General features: G+C 40.8%; 1 protein-coding gene and 2 non-coding genes across 33 annotated transcripts in view; 1 reads left to right on the plus strand and 2 right to left on the minus strand.

Moving 5' to 3' along the window:
* The window catches only part of FARS2 (phenylalanyl-tRNA synthetase 2, mitochondrial), a 239355-nt gene that overhangs the window by 108644 nt on the left and 114423 nt on the right, over positions 1-16288 (minus strand). The window lies entirely within an intron of this gene.
* TRNAP-AGG lies at positions 4464-4535 on the minus strand. Its single transcript has one exon. It is a non-coding gene; the product is annotated as a tRNA-Pro (tRNA).
* TRNAP-AGG lies at positions 12075-12146 on the plus strand. The gene has a single exon. It is a non-coding gene; the product is annotated as a tRNA-Pro (tRNA).

Raw genomic sequence — 16288 nt, forward strand, 5'->3', positions numbered from 1 at the left:
CACTAAGCTATGTGTTACGCTGAATTTCTGATACATTTATGATGTCTATGTAAGCACAGCAGTATCCCACAGCCAAGGTCCCGACGAGTTACTGCAGTCACAGCTGGTGAGTGGAGTTGCCTGGCTAATTAGCATCCAGGATTGAAGGGAGGGCTCACTGCAAAGCAATGTGCTGCAGGATAACCCCCTCTCCCAAGGCATATGTATTGTACAGTACAGTTCACTCCCTTATACTGAGACCAACAGCACAAACCAAAACAGTCTTTGCTTTTGAAGGAGAAGAGGATTTCCTGAGAAAATACATTCAAAGAAGGCAAAGACTGCAACACTCCAATGAACAGCCAAAACTGCCAATAAGATGGGCTTGAGAAGAAATCAGACTTCACTAGAAGTGGACTCAAAACTATGGGTGCATATCCAAGAGCTCACCTGAAGCCTAATGAAAACAACAGGGGGCGAGGGGGGATGGAACAAAACAAAGCACACAGACTTCAGTAAGGCATGGAGAGGTGCCTGCCTCACAGCCCACCACCCCACTCAGTGCACTGGGCAGGTGTACAGAAACAGAACCCTGGCCTGTTGGGGAAGAGGTGCGTAAGCACGTGAGTATGACTCGCCTAAATGTGAGAGAGCCAAGCTTCACTTTGAGTTATGTATCTTCCTCATAAATTGTTTTCCTGGAAATGTTCTGCTTGCTTTACTTACCAGGGATTTTACTTCATTGCTAAAATATTTAAATGAATTAACAGAGAAGGCTACTCATCTGCTTTTCTTTCTGGAGGAATGAATACATTAATAAAAGTCTTGCTCAGTTGAAAAGCTGCAATTTAAACTCCCTTTACAAAGAGATTCCTTTCTCAAGATAAAACTCACTAGTTCTCTAATGTTCCTTTTTCATCCTTGATAATTAATTTGTTGTTATGAACTGAACTCAGTTTTGGGGAGGTAACACGGCTGACACAGAATGATATAAGAAATGCTACTCTCTCTGATTCTATAATTACTATGTAATAACAATTAATGAAATACTATGTTGCTAGGTGAAGGGGCTCCTGTGCTTTTAAGATTTACTCTCATGATCAACTGTATCCCTTATAGCTATCGGAAATAAAAGAAAAAGAAGATCCATCCTAAAACACAAGCCTGCACATAGCTCTTAATTACATCTTGTTTCTTTTGCAGATTGAAATTTGGCAGTAATTGCTGCAGAAGCTCATAACCTTGGTAATTCTTGCCCTGCACTCACTTAGAGAAGTCCACGCTGAATCTCAGTCCCACTTGTCAACATAGGAGACTTTGAAAAATATCAGCATTAGTTTCAGTGGACAGATACTAATTGGGTTGTTATTTTGTCACTGTGTAAATTCTTAGTGACCTTTCCAAAAAGAACTAACAAGTCAATAGAACTGCTTCTTCTTGACTTTCTCCACCTCCTTGTTGTTTTGTTGTTGTTGTTGTTTTTTCTTTTTTTTAAACAGCCATCATGTCTCTTCACCTCTTTTCAGCTGCATACTTTTTTCTCCCTTTTCTTAAGGCAGAAAGTGTAAGCAAGTTGGTTTCTTGTTCACTTTCTTACTTTGCATTTTACGTTAATGGACATTTTCCCAGTTGCTAACTCAACTAACCCACTCACTACTGAAGGTAAAAAACATCAGATTTCCAGCAGCAACTATGTTAAGAACTCATGCCACTCTTCAAGTATGAAAACATAACAGAAATGCATACAGAAAGGCCAGTTTTCAGCAGCTGATACACATTTGTGTATCTTGTAAAGAGATGGCATCTCAACACACATAATCTGTGCATGTCTGCATACCCACTGAATTTACCAAATACTTATTAGTAACTTCAAGTTATATCAGCAGAGTTACAGATAAAAATTGAACCAGTTCTGCACTTGAGCACTTCCTCTGGTGGGCGATGGGTCTTGCTAACACTGCAGACAATGGAAACCCAAAGATATTGTTAAGAAAAAAAAAAAGACGGCATGGAGAGCTCTAGGAACACCATCTATCGCCTGAAAGCAAATGTTTGTACACAAATGTACACTCTATGGGGAGTTTATCAGGTTATCACAGTCTGTAAGGAAAAAAATAAAAAGCTTGTAAAAGTACCAAATACTCATTAGCAATGCCTCATTCATACATTTGTTTGCTAATTGGAAACTGGACATTTTTATACTGTGCAGTGAGTATATGGATTTAAGTTAAATATGAGAAATAGTAGAAGTCATCAAATGAACACACAGGTACATAAAACCATTTAGACCCAGGGGGATTACACACTGCAACTCCTTCATCACTAATATAGGATTGGAAAATTGATAATACCGAGCAGAAAACTCCTTTACAAGGAGATCTCACCATCTGGCTTATCTGAAATCCACAGGGAGTTAAACAATAAAGGACAATAATTTTCCATCAGCGATGCAGCAGCACAGAGCGGAGGACAAGAACCAGACAAACCCCAGAGAGATTCATGTTTTGAAGCATTTTTTTAGCTGGATTCTTTATATTTTCTTGCAAACATTAACCCTTAGGGAAACACTGTGAAATAAAGTGATGATTAACCTTACCCTAGAAATTATGAAACTTGAAGCATATCAGTAATTTCCTCACAGAAACCATATCTTTAGCTAATTGAGTAACACAGCTCAGAATCATTGATTTCTAGAACTGATGCCTCAATTGTGAAAATACACTTCAACACAAGTTTGTGCACTCTACTTTAACTTTGTGAAGCTTTTGAGCGTCCCAATGTAGCAAGTTCTACATCACAATGCCACATTAAGATAATTAGATCTTTTAAAATTACTAATTTAAATCTAACCAATTACCTGTTCATTCTGTTTATGAGGAATTTGCCACAAACTGAAAAAGTAGGAATCCGTGATGCATGCTTTAATTTCTTAAACAGCACATTTTATCAAAAAACACAGACTATAAAACTTCCTTACTCTATACCCCATTAGTCATATAGGAACAAGTTACACTTATCAGACAATAAAGACACGCAACTACAAGCATGCTGTATATTATACGTATGGGATAGTAAGCAACATCAAATTTCCCCTTGTCAGCTATCTGCTAAGTGTTTGCGGCGACAAATAACGCTAGAACCAAATTCATATAATATTTATCTATTCCATTTATCTACTGTAGATTTTTTCCACACATATTCGTCTGATAAAAATATTAGTGGTCATAAGGAAAAAGAACGAAATGAACCACTGCTCTAACACAGAACTTGCTAACTTTCCTTCCATCATTTCTTTATCATTTTTATACTCAAAAAAATACACATATCTCTAAAAATGCAAAATACCATAAAATCACAATGGGCATGACATGGCATGAAAATAGTATAAACTCAAAGGAATCACCACACTGTCATTTCCCTTGTCAGTTCCTAGGATGTATTGTGCACGAGTGGCACATAATTACAAGATGTTTTTAGCTTCTAAGCACCATTACCATCATGGTTGCCTGCTTTCCAGAACAATTTAAGATATTACCAACCATTAAAATACAAGCAGATTAATCAAGGTGTCCTCGGATAATTACCATGAGAAGTTTGCAGATACATTTAATTCTACAGATACATTTCATTCTACAAAATGCATGTAATTCCCTTTAGCAAGGTAAAAGAGCATCATCATATTGTAGTGCAGTAGTGCAGATCTTCCAGTTAATGTAAATCCTTTCCTCTTTTCGTGTCACAATAGGAATGGAAGTTCTTCTAACAACCCTAAAAAAGAATAACCATCAACAGCAGAATTCAATAGGTATTCACTGTGAGTCCTCCAAAATGGCTTGAGAGCAGTCCTGAGGAGAAGGATTTTGCGTTGCTGGTTGATGAACGATTCAATATGAGCTGGGAACCTGCACTTGCAGCCCAGAAGGCCAACTGTATCCTCGGTTGCAGTGAGATGAACAGGTTGAAGGAGGTGATTCTGCCTCTCTACTCTGCTCTTGTGAGACCCCACCTGGAGTACTGTATGCAGTTCTGGGGCCCCCAACACAGAAGGACATTGAAATACTGGAGTAGGTCCAGAGGAGGGCTATGAAGATGATCAGAGGGCTGAAGCACCTCCCCTGCAAGGACAGGCTGAGAGACTGGGGAATCTACAGCCTGGAGAATAGAAGGCTCCAAGGAGATCTTATAGCAGCCTTCCAGCACCTGAAGGGGTCTGACAGGAAAGCTGGGGAGAGAGGGCATGTAGCAACAGGACAAGGGGAAATGGTTTTAAACTGAAAGATGGTAGATTTAAACTTGATATGAGGAAGAAATTACTGTGAGGGCTGAGAAGATGTGTCCATTGCAGCAGGTCCTTCTCTACCGCGTTCCTTTCCAGCAGGTCTGCCTCTAACCTGCACTGATGCAGGCGGTTATCCCTCCCACAAGCGCAGAACCCTACACTTGCGCTTCTTCAACCTCAGCACCTTCCTTTCTGCCCAAAACAAGGGCTCGTCCGGGATTTGAACCCGGGACCTCTCGCACCCTAAGCGAGAATCATACCCCTAGACCAACGAGCCAGCTGACACAAACACCCTCATGCCATCATTCACTCCGACTCCTCACGCCACGCGCCACCGCCCAAAACCCAAATTGCATGGCTGGGAATGCTGCCCAGACACTTCTTCAGCTACAACTCTTTCCGCCTGGGCCCCACACAACACTGCTCAAATCACACGCCAGCCTTATACCTCACCTCGTGCCTGGTCAGAGCAGACCTATTTATATCTACCTATGGCATACGATTTTCAGTACAGTCTGATTAAATCACCTGCGCTCTCTTCAGGCATTTGTGGGGCAGCTTTGCTAACCTGAATCTCTACTGCAGCTTTCTGCACTTCAGCTGTGATAAAGGAAACCTCAATCGGAAAAACACCTGTCAAATATCTCCATACACCACTATCTCCAATTACTCACAATTCTGACTGTTCGCTCTACATATTTAAAATCTGAGCAAAATTCATCTCACCGGGTCCAGAGCTCCACGCAGATCATCAGAGGGCTGATGCACCTCCCCTGCAAGGACAGGCTGAGAAAGTGGGGACTCTTCAGCCTGGAGCGGAGAAGGCATTCCAGTACCTGAAGGTGGCCGACAGGAAAGCTGGGGAGGGAAGGAGGGACTTTTTATAAGGGCACGTAGAGACAGGATGAGGGGAAATTGCTTTAAACTGGAAGACAGTAGGCTTACACTGGATATTCGGGAGAAATTCTTCACCTGTCATCTGAGGGTGGTGAGACTCTGGAACAGGTTGCTCAGAGAGGTTGTGGATGCCTCCTCCCTGGAGGCATTCCAGGCCAGGCTGAATGGAGCTTTGAGCGACCTGGTCTAGAGGGAGGTGTTCCTGCCTATAGCAGGGGGATTGGAATTAGGTGATCTTGAAGGTCCCTTCCAACCCTTACCATTCTATGATTCTATGAAAATCAAATGAAATAAAGCTTACTCACACAGACACATTCCTCAATTAAAACTAATATGAAGGAAGAAAAACAAAGCAAAAGGATAAATCTTCATTTTGGGTTCATAATAAATTATCTCAATACCTATTGTAAAGGTATCTAGAATCAGATTTTGGATTCATATAAAGAAGCCCTACTCTGAAACAGCCCTATACCTTAGGTACAGTCAATGGGCCAGCACTGAAGTCTGCTCATGAGAGGCAGAATAAAAATAATCTGGCTCACAAGCACAAGATGGATAACAGAAGGAGAGAAAGAAAGAAGGAGAACAGAAGGAGGTAAGGAAGAAAAAAACACAACAAAACAACACTTGCACAGACTGGTTCTGTTAACATTCTCAGCTGGTGTGAATTAGTACAAAAGCTCTTCCAACATCAGTGAACCTGTGCCAATTCAGACCAGATGAGATCGAAGCTGTTGTTAGCCAAATGGTAAAAGAAAAAAAAAATAGGCTCAGCTATTATTTATTTTAATTTCTACGCATGTGCACATAAAAGATGTACCATTGGTTTCACCACTGTTATTCCTAGCTCAGTGTAAGTATTAGAATCAGAAGTTTTGTGTTTCCATGGGTTTGCTCACATTTACTGAATGCACAACTGCTTGAGCTAACAAAATTTCAGACAAGATTCACCTTAATTCAGATTTCATAAAAAAAAAAAAAAAAAACAACAGAGAGTTGGGCCAGGCAAGGCAAGCTGTGTGTTTAATTAGAAGCCATGTGATTGGCTTTGGAAAACATTCTTAAAGAAGTCAAGAAAATTCAAGCATCGAAAACACAAAAAGAAACCCAAGAAAAGCAGATTCAGGCCAATTCCAATACATCCTCAACATGGGAAGAAGGTTTAGGCCAACAGGTGTGCTTTGTTGGTCTGTCATCCCAATACGTGGGTTGTACAGTCATCATGCTGTTGTGTGCAGCTGATACTCATCTAATGGCAGCACAGTGAGGAAGTGAGTTTAGTCAAACCACTAGTCATATTGTTCACTCTTTGCTTTAGATTTAATCAGCTACTTAACCACAGGCTTAGACAAGTCTTTTAGGCAAGCAAAATAACCCTTTCCTGTCTCTCTTTTGCAACCAGAGTAACTGCAATGATGTCCATGCCACCCACAAAGGCTGAAGGTTCGCAGGCTGCTTCTTGACCCAGCTCAGCCAGAGGCCAGTTCCAGCCCAGTCAGGCCAACAAGAAGCTCCAGGAAGGATAACTTACCCCACTTCTTTCTAGCCAAGGTGAATGCTTTAGCCAGCTCTGCCATAGTTAGTCTGCTTGTGGCAGACACACTTTGAGACTTGTTTGAGATATACTCACTTACCAAGATTGCATAATACTCTCACTTCTATCCACTTTCTTGAACTATCCACATAGTTCAAGAAAGAAAGGAAGATAAATTTGCACAACTACAATTCAAGTACTGCACAGATAATTATTTATGTATGTATGTATAAGTACTGTTCTCTGCCCTTAAGCTGCTGTTTCCAAAGGCCATGAAGATAACAGAAACAAACCAAACCAAAAAACAACCCCAAAAGCTACCAGAATAAAATCTTACTTACAAAAACACTTCCAGGAGATGACATACAAATATTTCCTATTCCTCCCAACTACCACTGAAAAGAGAAAGTTTTGTGTCTCACAAAAATTGTAGAACTGCTCTGCTTGCCCTATGTGCCAAAATGGAACACAGTGTTACAACGTGATTTGAGGGAAAAAATATACGTATATGTTGTGGGAATAGTGCAGATGATACCAGGTCTGATACTGTTTGATTGAGCCAAGAAACATACATTGCGATCATCGACATCACTGTGGAGCTCTTCTATATATTTGCCATGGTTGATGAGCATGATCAATAAAGATTTAGAAGTATCCCTAGAGTTTAGAAGCTTACAGTGGTCTTTTGAGGTCACATGAGCATAGGTTTCTCAGGTGAAATAAAGGCACAAGGCTATCACTCAGGCTGTTAAATGGTGCCTGTCAAAAAAAGAGGCAGGCCTGATTACTTCAACTATAGCAGCTAAATCCATCTGGTGCTCAGTGACCATCTCAGAAAGCACTTACAAACTTCAGAGGACTGAGTTACTATGACATATCTTCAAGATCTATGCAAAAAAATCATTACTAACAAGCTTTTATTTCTTAAGCCTTCCACCTTAAAGCTTAACTGGGTGACAACTGGTCTGCTAATGAATTGAGAGCAAAATCGTAGTAGGCTGGTACTTCCGAAGCCAATGGCAAACACTCTGCACCCAAAGTCATCCTATTTCTAATGGTGTGAGATTTGATTTCACTGTTCAATGAAGTGTCTTCTAACAGCTGCGTGCTGGAGAGGCACAGACACAACAAAAAAAAACAAGCTGCACATTGCAGCAGCTCTGGTTTCAAAAACTCGATGATTTCAAACCTCAGAATGTCTACTTTAGGTCATCACCTCAGGCACAGTCTTGCAATTCAAAGCAGCCAGTAACTGGCAATCACTGACACTGATGATAGTCTGCGGAGGGGAGCCGTGGAGACCTCGTAGGAATTGGACCACAACCATACAATTATCAAGCAGAGCAGCAGAACTGATCACAGTGAAACACACAAACATCAAAGCACTGAGACATAATTCTCTTAAGAACCTCTGTGCAACACACAGAATTGCAGAGGGACCGCTGGAGATCATCTGGTCCAACCCCCTCCTCAGGGAGGGTCACCTAGAGCCACATGCCCAGGACTGGGTCTCACTGAGTTGTATCTCTACATATAGTGACACAGGTCAGTAATTTGCTGTTGAATTCACTAGGATAAACTGACTTTCTTTTTTTTTTTTTTTTTTAAAGAAATAGTCAATAAGTCGAAATACTCAAAACCTAGAAAAAGACAAGATTCTGTATGTCCATTAAAAACCCTAAGCCTCACAGAGCAATCCCTGCCTTCCAGCTAAAAAAAATGAGCGGGGAAAACAAATCCACGCAAGCCACTGCTCTGGATTGTAACAAACACAACAGAAAAGCCATCTGAAGATAATTAATGGCAATGCAGAAAATAGGAATATAACACACTGCTGGAGAAAGCCTCTAAACTTTTGCAAGGACCTTCACCTGTTTTGGATTCCAGACGGACAACACAAAGCGTTCACAGCTCTCCATGCATTTTGTCTGACGTCTTAAGATTTCCATCTTTCAGAAAAGATCCTTTAAGCAATAAAAGGCCTATAACAACTTTATTTAAGGACTCTCAAAAACATTCCAACAAGAAGGCAGAAGAAAAATTTTCATCTTTATGAAAGGCCTCAAAAGCAGCCAAAACCAAGGTATTACTCTACATGACTCCCAGCTGATCTTCTATATCAGAAGATCTTCTATGTCTATAGCATAAAATAATAGAATAATTTTTAATCTGTCCTTCCTTGCAGAAAATGCATGAGGTAATGTTTCAAAAGAATAAACATCTGCTCTGGGTGGGGTACATAGGAAAAGAAATCATGAGCCACTCTGCAAAAAAAAACCCCATAAGTGCATGAATTTAGAAGAGACCATGATAAATGTATGTTGATTATTTGCTTAATACATTTGGAATATATTTCCTCATTTATTTAATAGGTTTTTTCTTTCCACAAAGAAAGATCTTCCACTGGGACTCATAAAGGCAGTAATATTTTGGTAAGTTACTATTACACTAAGAATAGTAGAGATTGTCTCACATTTTCTTGTTCACAGCTTTATAATTAACAAAGTAGAAATGTAGGCTGTTATGTTTGAAGGAAGTTTCCCCTGAGAGATCAAATAATCCAAAGCAGCAACAGCTTTCTACAGTTCTGAATATAATTAGAAGAGTCAATTTCTTTTTGTGGTGTAAACAGTCAGAGTTAAGTAGATGTGCCTTGGTGGTTGTCACTTCATTTCTAAGGGCACCTGCAAGGAAGTCAAGATGCTCTCTGCCACATCTGTAAAGTATTATTGTTAATTCATGTCGTTCTAACAAATGCATTTTCGTAGGTAGGAGCACTTTGTGACCACCATTACAATGCTCAATCTGGAGTCAGTACTGCAAACTGAAGGGCAGATCATCAGCACAACAAGGATTGAACAAACCTCTCCACAGAAACATAGTTCTCCTAATCTCTGGCTCTGTTGTTAAAAAAAAACATCTCTCTGCTATGCTTAGTGGAGCTGAGTATTACAAATGCGATCACACCTACAGAACAATGCATATTTGTGTATTTACATATAGATAGAGATGTATATATCCCACAGACGCATCATAGTTCTGAACTAGTATTTTCAGGGTTACTAAGAAAAAGCTCTTTTTAAGCCCAGACGGCTATATGTAGGAGCTAAGTGTGCGGATGGAACACAGGATTTTCACTCGAGGGTAAAGCTTAGCAGAGATATCACAGAAGACAACAGTGCAGGACAAGTACAGCACAACACTGGGAGAGCAGCCTACAGTGTAGTGCCAAGGCAGGAAAGACAACAAGCAGCTTCCCTCTCCTCCTGGTGGCCTGACAGAATGTCACACCGGACGGTTCCACAGGCCTTCAGGGCGCAAAATGTGGCTGCTACAAAGCAAGAGTAGTGCCAGCATTTCTCCCTTGGTGCTCAGGGAGGCATGCTCCTACAACACACAGCACCAACATCAAAAGCGCCCAACATCTGCTATGGCTGTGGGTCCCACAGAAGTTCTCTGTCTGCGTCTCCTCAACAAGATCATATTTTCTACCTTAGCCACGTACATCTAAAAAGTTCTCTTTTTCCATCACTACATCTACCTCTCACAGAGAAAACACATTCCTACAGACATCATTCTGTGCTCTGGACACCCTTCCGCCTCATCATCACCCGGTAGCCTGCTGAATCCTGCACATTCTCCCTCAGGATCCACCTCAGATGAAAACAGACTGTCTGGAGAGACTGGAGAGAGGTGCTGACTGGCAGCAGCACTTTGAGGGGTCCTTTTGCTCTTTGCCAATCAGGTACAACAGCGAAATTAGGGATGGACTGTCAACTTCTCTCTTTCTGATGATGCAGCATGGTGGCTATCAAGGCCACTATAATTTTTAAATATACACAAATCTTTCTCCACCACTCCATTATATATTATCCCCACAAACGCGCATTTGGCTTAGCAGTATGTTTTTCGAAATGTATTACAAGAGATTTCAAAAAACATAAACACCTCTTGTTCAAATTGCTTTCAAAGGCTCCTCTGAAAGAAGAATCCATTCTTTATGGGGACCAGCACAAGGAATTGAGAAGTACGGCCCTCTCATCTTTCAGTTATCAATACCTATCAAACCAAGAGTAGCAAGAGCTGGACAGTAGCACAAGCATGTAGTGATGTGCATCCAATAATGTCCAATGCAGTTGGCTGCCAGCAACTCACTGCAACAGCCAGTTGTTCATTACCATTTTTTAACCTTTACTGCCCAAGATTATCACTACACAACAGACGCAATATGTACGTTATTCCATTAGTTATTACTGTTAGAAATGAAAGAAACACGTATTACTGTTCATTACTCCTTCTGTGATTTTTGTCTGAAAAGGGGCTGCAAAAATAAAATAACAAATAGAACAAAAATCTCAATGAGCTAAACTTACAGGAATAGAAGGATAGACACTGGCAAATCCACAGATCTTCACCGGGTTCTGAATATTTGCTGATTCAGATAACAACAGGTTAGATAATAAAGATATTCACAGAATCATAGAATGGTATGGGTTGGAGGGGACCTTCAAGATCACCTAATTCCAATCCCCCTGCTACAGGCAGGAACACCTCCCTCTAGACCAGGTCGCTCAAAGCCCCATCCAGCCTGGCCTGGAATGCCTCCAGGGAGGAGGCATCCACAGTCTCGCTGGGCAACCTGTTCCAGAGTCTCACCACCCTCAGATGACAGGTAAATAATTTCTTCCGAATATCCAGTCTAAGCCTACCGTCTTCCAGTTTAAAGCAATTTCCCCTCATCCTGTCTCTACATGCCCTTATAAAAAGTCCCTCCCTCCCCAGCTTTCCTGTCGGCCACCTTCAGGTACTGGAATGCCGCTATAAGGTGTCCCTGGAGCCTTCTCCTCTCCAGGCTGAAGAGTCCCCACTTTCTCAGCCTGTCCTTGCAGGGGAGGTGCATCAGCCCTCTGATGATCTGCGTGGAGCTCTGGACCCGGTGAGATGAATTTTGCTCAGATTTTAAATATGTAGAGCGAACAGTCACAATTATGAGTAATTGGAGATAGTGGCGTATGGAGATATTTGACAGGTGTTTTTCCAATTGAGGTTTCCTTTATCACAGCTGAAGTGCAGAAAGCTGCAGTAGAGATTCAGGTTAGCAAAGCTGCCCCACGAATGCCTGAAGAGAGCGCAGGTGATTTAATCAGATTGTACTGAAAATCGTATGCCATAGGTAGATATAAATAGGTCTGCTCTGACCAGGCACGAGGTGAGGTATAAGGCTGGCGTGTGATTTGAGCAGTGTTGTGTGGGGCCCAGGCGGAAAGAGTTGTAGCTGAAGAAGTGTCTGGGCAGCATTCCCAGCCATGCAATTTGGGTTTTGGGCGGTGGCGCGTGGCGTGAGGAGTCGGAGTGAATGATGTCATGAGGGTGTTTGTGTCAGCTGGCTCGTTGGTCTAGGGGTATGATTCTCGCTTAGGGTGCGAGAGGTCCCGGGTTCAAATCCCGGACGAGCCCTTGTTTTGGGCAGAAAGGAAGGTGCTGAGGTTGAAGAAGCGCAAGTGTAGGGTTCTGCGCTTGTGGGAGGGATAACCGCCTGCATCAGTGCAGGTTAGAGGCAGACCTGCTGGAAAGGAACGCGGTAGAGGAGGACCAGGGTGCCCTGGTGAACAACAGGCTGGCCATGAGACAACAGGGTTGTCCTGTGGCCAAGCAGACCAAAAGTCTCTTGCAGTGCATTAAAAAAAGTGTGACCAGCAAGTCGAGGCAGGTAATGTCTGCCTTCGTGAGGCCACCAGATCTAGAGTTCTGAGTTTCCCAGTTCAAGGAAAAGGGAATTTCAGGAGACAGTCCAGCTGGATTGCTGCAAGGATGATATGTGGACCGGAGCATCTCCTTTATGAGAAAAGGCTGTGGAGAGACCAGAGACTCTTCAGTCTGGAGATGAGAAGGCTAAGAGGGGAATCTCATAGCTGTTTACAAATATCTAAAAGTGCAGGAGTTAAGTTGATGGGCGCAGTCTCTTTTCAGTGCCATGCAGCAATAGAACAAGGGGCAATGGACACAAACCGGAACACAGGACGTTCATTCTGGACATGAGGAAGAATTTATTTCCTGTGAGAGTGACAGAGCACTGTAGTAGGATGCCCAGAGAGGTTCTGGAGTGTTCTTCTATGGAGATATTCAAGACCCACCTGTGCACCCTACTCTAGAGAACCTGCTTTAGCAGTGGGTTGGACTCAATGATCTCTTGAAGTCCCTTCCAACCCCTACAATTGTGATTCTGTAAAACAAGGTAGTCAGATTCTGCTTTGATCCCACTCTTTAGACCAGATGTTATGGGAAAGGAGAATAAAGGGCTACGCTCTCATAAGCATCAGCTCACACACTCTCCTGACACACAATACCTTTGTTGTCCCAGAAAGTCTCTGGCTGCAGAGCAAGGTGCAGCTATTAGGCAAGAAAGGACTGTGTTTGCAAACATTTTACGGTCTCTTTTTCCCCGACCTACAAGAAATACACTGACGTTTCAGACACTGTCTTGTTCTGATAAAGAATATACTTCTGGAGAAAAAAAGCAACTAAGGTAAGTAATCATCACGTTTGCCCTTTTAATATTTAATATGGAATATCCGTGAGCAAAACTTTTGATTATGGTACAATGTGCTTGCATCATCTCTGAATGTGTCACTGCATGCAATTAAGCTTCCGAAAGAGCATGAATAAGTAACATAGGAGGAGAATAGAATATTCAGCAAACACCTAAGGAGACCATCGCATTAAATTCTGATTCATCTGGGAAGGAACTGTGTTACACTGAAAAGCATAATTATGCATTTTGTCTTAATTAAATATGCTCTTAATAGTGTAACAGAAAGCATCTATGTTCTGTTCTTGGCAGTGGATGAGCACAGTGGTTAGAACTAGCATGCCCTACCTGCCAAGTATAAAGTCCAGTACATTTGTTTTTTTTATGAACTCATTAATTACAGTTATGCTGTTTTTGAAGCATTTCCACGTAATAAAAGTGACAACAAATGCAATAGGTAAAAAGTATAAAGAACCAGTGGTCACTCATATGAGTGAGTCATCCAACAGTGTAAGCATTTTATGTAGACAGTATGAACATGCTTGTATACTTAATGAGAACATACACCACAAGCTTTCAAAATGAACAACTGCTAAGAGGGTGAATGAAATCCTTCTGAAAGCCTCAGGGTATTTTTCATCTCCTCCTGGGACTACAATGCACCCCATTTATTACAAGTGTTTTTAAAAATATTGCTTGAAAAACTGACAAATGCCATTTCAGTAGGATTCAAAAAATGATTTTACTATTCTAGCATCATATAAAACTGTCATGCAGTACTAATTCTGTACATTGGTTGTGTCAAAATTTTGCACCATCTCTTTGTTCTTACTGGTTAGCATTAGTGGATTCTACAGAAAAAGGTTATTCAGGTCAGATTTCAAAGATGACCAGCTCTTCAGATAATCTGAAAATTCAAGCAGTGCAGAACAGAGACTGTGAAAGAGAGTAACCTGAAAAATAAAATCCTTTGTTGAGAATTCAAAGCCTTTTTTTAGTAGGAAAAAATACAAGAGGATACATTCTTTAAATATACATTTAGCCTCATGGCCTTAATCCACAAAACTGTGTTTCAGCACAAAGAGCAGAGCCAATAGCTAGATGTTATAGGCTGATTTTCCTCAATGCCACTTTATTTTTGAACTTAAAAGGATACTAAAATGCCAAGTAACAAGTAATATTGTCCCACTTAATGTAGTGTTTCATTGTTGGAAAGTAAGTACTAAACCTAGCCTGAACAAGAATTATGCAACAGGGAGTAAAAGTAAGGGAAAAAAAATAATAAAAACAAAAAACAAAACAAGCAGATCTGTAAACTTTGGGCAATGACTGAGAATTAGTACAGCAGATCCGTCAATGATGTGTGAAGCGAAATGCCCAAAGAAAACCATCCAAAGTGGAATCAAAAGGAAAATTGTTTTGTAATTAAGCATAACCATCAACATACACAGCCCTCCAGATGCATCTTGTCAGAGCCGAGCAGGGGAGAAGGATCACCTCCCTCAGCCTGCTGACCACACTACTAATACAACCTAAGCTGCTGTGAGATTATTACTAGCTCCCAGTTAGCATACTATGCATCACCCTATGGACAGTAAATAGGTATTCCAAGATATTTTTTCCTATCCCTCTTGGAACTATCTCATTATTTCTCACAAAGATTTTAAGTGCATTTCAAACAAAGCAAACTGCTGTGTTTCCCTAAGAAAAAAATTCTTCACATGGAGCTGGATGGCCATATTTATTCCTTCCTAAATAAACCTGTAACCTGTAATACTCCTGGTTTTTGGTCTGTAATATCTAATTTCATCAGCTGGGATTTGGCAGAGTGCTTACTATATAAGAAGACTGAGCCAGCAATGATACAAAATCAAAATATGGCCCTAGACAGATTCGTGATGGTTCTTCAGTCAAATTTTTCACACATTTTTGAAACTCAAAACCTGGAATGTAACTTCTTTCTTCATAATACGCATATAGAGTCAACACAGAAAATGCAAGATAGGATACAAAGAAGAAAGATAAAATTTGACACTGTCTGTGACAAGCATGAAATATTCAAAAACAGAAGCTGTCTTCTTCCAGCACGAAGCTTGAGAAAGAGGTCCCTGGTTACCGCATACCAGTGGAGCTTTTTTTCCCATAAAAGTGGCATCACATACTTACATCCCAAAATGCCTTCAGCAATTTGGCTTCGAGTATGCTTACCAGTTCTTAAAACCATCACAACTTGGACTGGATCAAAAAGGCATCCCCTAAGTATGCTAGCACACTGTGACAAGTCTTGAAGTATGGAATCGTGACTTCAACTCAGACCAAAATCCTATAGATTAAATAAGGAGAAAACTCTATGTTCTCTAGGTAAACACAAAAACAAAGGAATAGGAAGAGGAAATTCAAATAGGTGAAATAACAACACAAGTTCAATTCTATCTAGAAACTCAACTTCATTCTTTGGTGTCAGAGCAACATTTATGCTCTACTTCTTCAAGTCAAGGGTTTTATTCTGGCAAGCGTTCTTACTGGCAGAATGCTGCTTCATAAAACTATGCCCTGTTCTGGTTATTGTGAAGAATTTGTGCCTTCATCAGAGGAATTAAGGAAAACAAACAGAAGATAAAAGGGGATCTTTGACATCTTTATGTTTGTCTTTGGAGTTTCAGAGCACATCTCCATTAATTCTCTACTAACTTTGGGAAACTCTTAATGTAATGATTCCGCTGATGGCAGCACGTGTGAGACTACACTAAGCTTGAAAACACATTTCTTTGATGAATGAAAGGACACCCTGAAGTGCTAATTCTTCCAGCATTCTTGTCTTCTCATTTTCCATTCTTCAAGAAGTTAACTGAAGAGTGGCTGGAAAAACAGGATTGTATTATTCTGTGATTTACATTCAGGAAAAAGTTGTGGAACAACAGTTTGTTTTCAGTCTTTTCGTGTTTTTCTTGACAGAAGGCATATACATATATAAACACGCATATTCTATTTGTTCTATTAATACAAGCTTTTTAAAAATTAAGTATGGTCATTAGAACTCGAAGTTTTCTCTTTCCACATTTAATGCACT

This window comes from Gallus gallus, chromosome 2 (genome assembly GCF_016699485.2).
Source record: "Gallus gallus isolate bGalGal1 chromosome 2, bGalGal1.mat.broiler.GRCg7b, whole genome shotgun sequence".
In the NCBI taxonomy this organism is placed as follows: Eukaryota; Metazoa; Chordata; class Aves; order Galliformes; family Phasianidae; genus Gallus; species Gallus gallus.